The following is an 8,955-nucleotide window of genomic DNA, read 5'->3' on the forward strand; positions in this document are numbered from 1 at the left end:
CACATCCAATCCTTTTGGAGCTTATTCCTATATACCTAAGAAATGGACATACTTTTATATGTGGAATCTAAAAACACCAAACTCATGAAAACAGAGTAGCATGACGGTGACCAGAGATTGGGAAGTGGAAGAGTTTAGGATCCATGGTTTAAGGGGACAGACTGGGAACTAGCAGATAAATGAATGCCAGAGAACAAATGCACAGCATAGGATTAGAGTCAACAACATTGCATTATGAAACTTCAGAGTTGCTTAGAGTCTAGATCTTTATTGTTCCTGCCACACCCACACAAAATGATAATTATGTGACATGACACAGGTGTTAGCTAATGCTACAGTGATAATCATATAACAATATATAAGTGTACCAAATCAATACATTGTACACCTTAAGGTTATACAAAGTTATATATCAGTTATGCTTCAATTTAAACATTAAGAAAATGAAAAACCTCAAAAAAAAGAAATGAACATAATTTTACCATGTTTTTCCCCAAATGCTTCAGGACCTTTAAAAAGTCCATTTGTCTCCCCAGAGATTTAAGATACCACCTTCATCATATTCTAGATTACCATTTGAACTGGGTCTGTTTCTGGACTTTCTGTTTATTTCATGTGTTCATGTATCAGCACCACACTGTTTTCAGCACAGGGGCTTTATGTTTTAGTATCTGGTAAGGCTAATCTCTCCATTCCTCCACTCTCCTCACCCCACACCATAGTTCTTCCTTTCCAGAATGTTCCTAGTAAGTCTGTTTTTCCATATGCACTTTAGTAGTAACTTGTCCAGCTACAAAAGAAAAAAGCTTTTTTTTGTTGGAATTGCGTTCAATTTATAAATTATTTTAGGGAGAACTGACATCTAGATATCATTGAAATGTTTTTGTTTTTAGTTTATTTATTTATTTTGAGGAGGGGAGGGGCAGAGAGAGGGGGAGAGAGAAGCCCAAGCAGGTTCCTCAGTGCAGAGCCCAACATGGGGCATAAACCCATGAAAAGAATCATGAGATCATGACCTGAGCCTAAATCAAGAGTCTGATCCTTAACCGACTGAGCCACCCAGGCACCCTGAAGAATAGCTTTTAAATGAATGAAAATGACTTGCATTGTGTTACAGAGTATATTCAGAAATACACACTCTCAGAAAGCCACAGGTCTTCTCCAGCCTGAGGTACGAACGCCCAAGCCGACTGAACTACATAATCTATTTGAATTAGTCACTGCTCTTATAGATGCAGAATACTGATGAAAAGGATCATTTGTTATAGGAACGACTTGACTTGAACAAGGTGGGGACAGATAGATATATAGAATCCAGTCAGAAAGCCAGAACCTGACACAGCCAGACAGAACAATAAAAGGAAAAAGCAATAACCCTGTTTATATGGTGTCATACAATCACACATGAAACAAAGGAAAGTGATAAAAAGGGACCTTCTGCAATGATCCCAGGACAATCTGAGACATGAAGAGACAGCATGTTTCATGTTCAGCTGGTGTGAAGGGGTTAGAGTCACTTTACAATCTGGGTTCAGCCCACAGCCAGCTCCTTCTCTCCCCTTCCCACAATAGACCAATGCCTTATTAGATTGTTTTTTGGTTACATGTAACAGAATCCAAACAAGCCAGTAGACACAAAAAGGGCATTTGTTAAAAGGATATTAATAAAACTTATGTTATCCAAGGAAGAGAGGTCAACGCCCTGGCCTCCGGAATATCCAGGAACTTCCAGAATGGGAAGTTCCATCCTCTGCCATTAACGTGGCTCATCTTCTCACAAGCCTTCGTTCCAAATTCCAAGATCTTGAGAAGAATCCAAGAGACGGACCCAGCCAGTATTTTCCTTAGACTCCAGCATGGCAGACCTCTGCCCTAGGCTCCATGCTTCAGAAGGTCCTGCACATCACAAAACATGAGAACATAAACGTACTAAAGAGCACGTGGTCTGTCCCTGGGATCCAGCTTGCAGTTCATGGTGACACGAATTGTAATCCTAAAGCCTCAGAGAAGCACTACTCTATGTGTCTTGGTCTAGGACCCCGAGTGAAAGGCACACACAGAATCCCAAGCAGTTTCCAGGTTCTGAGCCGTCACCACAGAGCCCAACATGGGGCTTGAACTCACAAGTTGTGAGATCATGACCTGAGCAGAAGTCAGATACTTAACTGACTCAGCCACCCAGGCGCCCCTGTTTTATAAGTTTTATAAGAATACTTCTAAGGTACCTACATCTAATTAATATTTTACATGTACTTTGTTGCAATTTTGGATGAAAGTACAATAAAATTACATTTCATTTTTAATTCTTTGGGTCTTAGGAATAACTACAAGTCAAAAACACAAAAGAAGTAGAAAATGTAAAAGTAAATTCAAAAGAGAAACTAGACATAAAAAAACTTCAAAAAATTCTTAAAATTCTAAAATTCACCTTTAAATTGAGAACATATACATGAAATAATCCGCATAAAACTTTTGAATGGTGTATTACAAATATTATATTTATTGAGGCTTTAAACTGATCAAAACAAGAAAATGAACAAGAAAATTGTTCCAGTCAAATCCAGAACTTGAATGCACCAAATGGGATTCTTGCAACTAACGAATATTCAAGAACTCATATTGAAAAAAATGAATATTCTTTACCAAGTGAAGATTTGCAAAGACAATGACTCATGTCAACACCACCATCCAGAAACACCAAATACAACTCCATATTTCCGTTTAAAAGATGAAAAACTGACATCCCTGAATCTGCCAATTGGATGTGAAAGATGAAATCTCTGGGGCTTTCTTGTTTATTAATCATGATCTTGGGAAACAACCCAGGCAGCTTTCTGACAGTGTGAGAATGTTTCTTGCAAAACTTATTCCGATGCAAAAAAAATTGTTTTGATATTCCATTGCCTGAGCTTCACAGAGAATTTAATATTTCATTTTGTATAGAAATTCTTTCAAGAGAAAAAGGAATCTGTGGAAACTGGCTTTTATATTCTAATTTCGAAGACGAGAGTGGTTATGTTCCTTCTGGCAAAGTCTTCCCAACGAATCTTCACAATTAACTTTACAATGAAGTATTTGTTTTGTTTTAATGTTTATTTTTGAGAGAGAGAGAGAAAAACAGAGCATGAGTCGGGGAGGGCAGAGAGAGAGACACACACACACACAGAATCCAAAGCAGGCTCCAGGCTCTGAGCTAACGACACGGGGCTCAAATTCACAAGCCGTGCGTGAGATAACGACTAGAGCCAAAGTTGGACGCTTAAGTGACCGAGCCATACAGGGGCCCCAGGTATTGTTAAAAACACTTAAGGTCTCAATCAAAAGAATGCAAAATGTCTGTTGTGCACAAATATACAAACATGCACAAAACAAAACGTTCAATTACAACAACTTTCTGAGTGTTTAAACAGCAAAAAATCGATAGTATTTAGCAAAGAAAGTAATACTGATATAGGATGTTAGCACAGTGTGTTTATTTTTTTAAAGTTTGTTTATTTGTTTGTTTGTTTGTTTGTTTAGAGGGGTGGAAGTGGCAGAGAGAGAGGGAGACTGAGAATCCCAAGCAGGCTGCGGCAGCATGGAACCCAATGCAGAGGTCAAGCACATGAACCCTAGGTCATGACCTAAGCTGAAACCAAGAGTGGGACACTTAAGTGCCTGAGCCCCCCAAGCGCCCCAGCATGGTGTGTTTAAAATAATAATACTGGGGCACCTGAGTGGCTCAGTTGGTTAAGCGTCCAACCTCAGCACAGGTCATGATCTCAAGGTTCGTGGGTTTGAGGCTATGTTGGGCACAGTGCTGACAGCTCAGAGCCTGGAGCCTACTTCGAATTCTGTGTCTCCCTCTCGCTCTGCCCCTCCCCTGCTCTCACTCTTTCTGTATCCCAAAAATAAATAAACATTAAAAAATTTTTAGTTAAGAAAACAATACTATGTAGCTTTTCATAGCACAAACAAGTACAATATTTACAGAAAGTAACTTAAAGAAAACTAGTTTTATTGCAAATGATTTAGAAATTTTATGCCATAGAGCATAATGAATGAACATGTAAGCTTAATAAAAAAAGAAAAAACTCAAAATAAGGTTTTAAAATCTTGTATGTATAATAAAGTGAGAAAAATTATCCCCAAAATGAAACTCTAAAGGCACCTGGGTGGCTCAGTCAGTTGAGCATCCAACTTGGGCTCAGGTCATGATCTTTTGATTTGTGAGTTCAAGCCCCGTATCAGGCTCCGGGCTGACAACTTAGAGCCTGGAGCCTGCTTCAGATTCTGTGTCTCCCTTTCTCTCTACCCCCAGCCCTCCCCCCCGCCCCACTGCTCATGCTCTGTCTCTCAAAAATAAATAAATGTTAAAAATATATAAAATTAAATAAAAATCGAATAGTACGAATTTCAACATTGTTAACAGAAACAAATTCATGTTGAAAAATAATTTTATTATAGAAATTTTTGAACTAACAGAATAAAAAAACCAAATTGAAATTAAAGAATGCTTAATTTGTTTTACATATGTTAGAAAATGTGTGAGTTTTAAGTGAAGGTTTTTTAAAAACACCACTTTCTGCTTATATCTTGCATTAGCTGTGATTTGCATAGTCCCAACCTAGCTCTCTAAGTAGGCAGTATAGGTCTTGGACCCCATATGCCAATGTTAAATCACACCTTTTGTTAAAAACAAACCAATAAAAATAAATAAAAACAAATAACACTATTTTCTGTGCTAGGTATTAATCTGAAAGATTTTCAACGCAGATCTATGAAATTGGCATCATTATGGTTGGTTTCAAAAACAAGCATGAAAACAGGAATTTTGGCCCAAATTCTAAGAGCATTTGTTGTGCCGCATAGTGCATAGTGTGAAGATGTCACTTGATATGGTGTCTGTACTGTGTCAGTAGCTCAGTAGCGATGACATTCCATGGAACAATTCGATTATAATAATAAATAGTTTCTGTGCCTGCCTTTCAGATATAACCTCACCACTGCATGCATTGAGAATATCAGTTAAATACTGCCAGCAATTAGATTTCATCTGGGCAAAATATATGAAGTACCCCAGAAGAGGAAAGCAAAATAATTTAAAGATTCGAAATAAAGAAGAAATTGATCTTTGACAAAGAATGAATTAACCTTGAATTTGGTTATTTGATGGGTACTATAATTTGCTACTAGCTATGTAAGGAAAAGCTTACAAGAAACTATAAGATATATTTGTTCCACTTTTAAATAATTAATAGTATATATTTTTGAATTTAGAGACAGTGTTCTTTTTTTCTGAGTTGAAACCGCATATAAGCTAACCAACCAAAGTAGCATTCCAGGAAAAAGGAAATGAGAATGTTTATCCACGAAGGAGAAGATTTCATGTACCTCTAACCTCTAAACCAATTTCTATAGAGATTACTTTCTCAGCATATTAGAGATTCAGATATAGGCTCAATTAAAGAGAGATTTCAATAAGTTGAGCAAAATGTTAACTACTGTTTTCAGTTTTTGTAATATTACAACACTGAAATTTTTTAAAGAAGAAAATCTTAAGAACTACCATATGGATCTTGCTATAAGAGACCATGAGCATTGTATAAGTGATAGTCACATGTAAAACAAAGTAGTTTGTAATAGGAGTGCCTGGGTGGCTAAGTCAGTTTTGTGTCTGACTCTTGATTTCGGCTCGGGTCATGATCCCAGGCTCATGAGATTGAACCCTAAAGGGATCAGGCTCTGGCTGAGCCTGGAGCCTGCTTGAGATTCTTTCTCTCTTTTCTCTCCCTTTCCCTCTCTACAGCTCTCTTCTGCTCATGCTCTCTCTAAAAATAATAATAATAATATTCTTTTAATAATAGACAATAGTTTATAATACATTCTGTGATTATGGTCATTTATTATACGTAGCTCCATTACAGTGATTAAACACCATATGTATACCACTTGTATCATAATTTTTTAACTTAAAAAATCATAGGTAACTTTTATTATTTATTCTGAACCTGACTATTGCTTTAAGATTTTATCAATAATTCCTGTTGCTAATGTCTCTAGAGACTAAAGTTGAGCCAAACTGAAACTAATTAAAACAGAGCTATAATGATGCAAGAAATATCATGCATCACTGTTGATAGAATACAAATTTTGTGAAAATCTGAATCATAATGTATCTTTAATTTGAATAAAATAGAAGGAAAGAAAAATATATTTTATGAAATGAACATGTATTAAATTATGAATTTATGTGTCATTTTGTTGTTGATACAAACATAGCTGGTCTATCAACTAAAGGTATTGACATGCATAATAGTACTTCAATTGTCTCTAATTTTTGCCAACACTCGTAGCTTTAGATACAGACATATCTTTAAAATGCTATTGGTGTGAAAGTATGTATCTGTCCATTTTTTTATGTTTATTTTATTGTTGAGAAAAAGAGAGAGACACAGAGAGAGAGAGAGAGAGAGAGAGAGAGAATGATTGGGGGAGGGGCAGAGAGAGAGGCAGGCACAGAATCCAAAGCAGGCTCCAGGCTCTGAGCTGTCAGCCCGGAGCCTGATGCGGAGCTTGAACTCACAAACCAAGAGATCACGACCTAATCCAAAATTGGACGCTTAACTGATTAAGCCACCCAGGTGCTCCAAGTATGTATCATAAGCATGGTTACCAGGCGATCCACCCAGTACATCTGGGAGCACTTCCCAGAACAAGTGAGGTCATTGTAAGCTAATACGATACCCTCAAAAAGTTCATTTCCTTTTGTGCTAGAAACTTTGTGGTCACTATTTTTTCATTCATGCTACGTATTCTGCCTGGAGTGTCCTCATCGTTCTCTGCCTGGAAAACTTTCTATCTTTCAAGTATCAGTTACAGTGAGCTCCTAGGAGCTCCTAGGAGGCTAGAGTGAGTTCCTAGGTGGCCTCCCTAGCCCTCACTCACACGGTGTGTCCTGAATCCCTGAAACATCTCTTCTCCTGGCTGATCAAGTATTTTCTGCGTGCTGGTCCAGGCCAACAAAGCATGAGCTTTTTGTGAATAAGGACCATGACTTTTTCATGTCTGTCGCCCTGACATCCAGCTCAGAGCCTAAAACATAGAATGTACTTAAACATTTATTGAATGAAAGAATGAATGAATTCACAAATAGATTAGACTTCTGACAACTTCAGAGAATGTATATTCATATTACATATTACTATTTTCTGTCATATATTACTATTTTTTTATTTCTGAGAGATAGACAGTGTGAGCAGGGGAGGGTCAGAAAGAGAGGGAGATTCACAGTCTGAAACAGGCTCCAGGCTCTGAGCTAGCTGTCAACACAGAGCCCGATGTGGGGCTTGAACCCATGAACCGTGAGATCATGACCTGAGCCGAAGTAGGACGCTTAACCGACTGAGCCACCCAGGCGCCCCATTCTGTCATATATTAATATTAAAGATTACAATGTTCAACATAATTCCTTTATATCCTAATGTATCAGGAGGAGCTTTATTAGTCCACTGACATCAAAATTAAAAATGCTTTACATTCATGTGCCTGATGAATGTTAACAATATTTGAGTCTAACTAAGTCATGGGTTAAGTAAGACATGTGATGTTTCAGAATTTGGTGAGTCTTTTTCTAACTGAGTTTTTAAATGACAATTACAGTAATGCTAATCGTAACAAATGAAAACAACACAAAAGGCTGTAACAACAACAACAACAACAACAAAAAGAATATCCCTTGCCCTCTCTATATATTCCAGGAGGTAACTACATTTAACAGTTTGCTGGGTTCCCTTCTGGATATCCAGATATTTTCGATATTGATTTTTCTTACATACACACACAACTACTCACGGATCATTTCTTTTTTTCTTTTCCCTTCTTTTCCTATTTTTTTTCCCCAGCCAAACAGGGATTGGTCTCCAGATTGTTCTACAACTTGTTTTCACCACGTAAAATTATTGTGGTATGGATGCCTCACTAGACAGCCTTTTAAGTGTGCTCTTCAAGATATTTGGATGCTGTGTAGCAAGATATTTTAAGAGTTTTGTATATGCAATTATAGGTACTTAATGAAAACAGCACTCTATTATTTCAACTGGACCTCACACAGAGATCTCACTCAGATTTGTTTTCTTGGACAATCTCTTGAAATGTTGGCTTGGTCTTGAAATTCCTGATTATCAAAGCTCAAGTCTCACTGTGACGTCACTCGGGAAGTCCAGGCTTATCCAGCTTTTCCATGGGCAGAAATTGCCCTGGGGATTTCACATCTACCTCATTTGGAAAATTCAGAAAATTATGTAGAAGTCACATCAAGAAAACCTTTGATTTGAAAGTCAATCAAGAGTCATTTATTAACTTGCTCATACATTTTTTTAAAAAGGGACATATGTACATATAAACATTTCCTTTAAAATAAAAAAGGTTCAGGGCTGAAAATAACTTCTTTTCCCCATTTAGTTTGGCAAGGAGTTAAGCCACAGCAAACAAGCTACCATATTTCTAAATAAATCTGGGATCGTCAGTCTCATTTAGAAGTTTTTTCAGCATTTTATTTTGGCTTGCTTGATGTCAAATGATAACTTCGACCAAAATTATAATCCTTTTACCAAAGATTATTTGGTCCATTCCACTCACATTAAACAAACATAGTTTCTCAGGTATACTTTAGGGAGAGAAATGTTTCCCGTTACCATTTTACGGTCCCTGGCTGGGCATGAAAATTAAATACAAAATTAACAAGAGAAAAATAGGGGTACCTGAGAGGCTCATTCGGTTGAGAGTCTGACTTCAGCTCAGGTCATGATCTCACAGTTCATGGGGTCGAGCCCTGCATCAGGCTGTATGCTGACTGCTCAAAGCTGGGACCCTGCTTCAGAATCTGTGTCTCCCTCTCTCTCTGCCCCTCCCCAGCTTGTGCTCTATCTCTCTCTGTCTCTCAAAAATAAATGAATGTAAAAACATTTTTAAACA

The sequence above is a fragment of the Crocuta crocuta genome, unplaced genomic scaffold (genome assembly GCF_008692635.1).
Source record: "Crocuta crocuta isolate KB4526 unplaced genomic scaffold, BGI_CrCroc_1.0 scaffold25, whole genome shotgun sequence".
Classification (NCBI taxonomy): domain Eukaryota; kingdom Metazoa; phylum Chordata; class Mammalia; order Carnivora; family Hyaenidae; genus Crocuta; species Crocuta crocuta.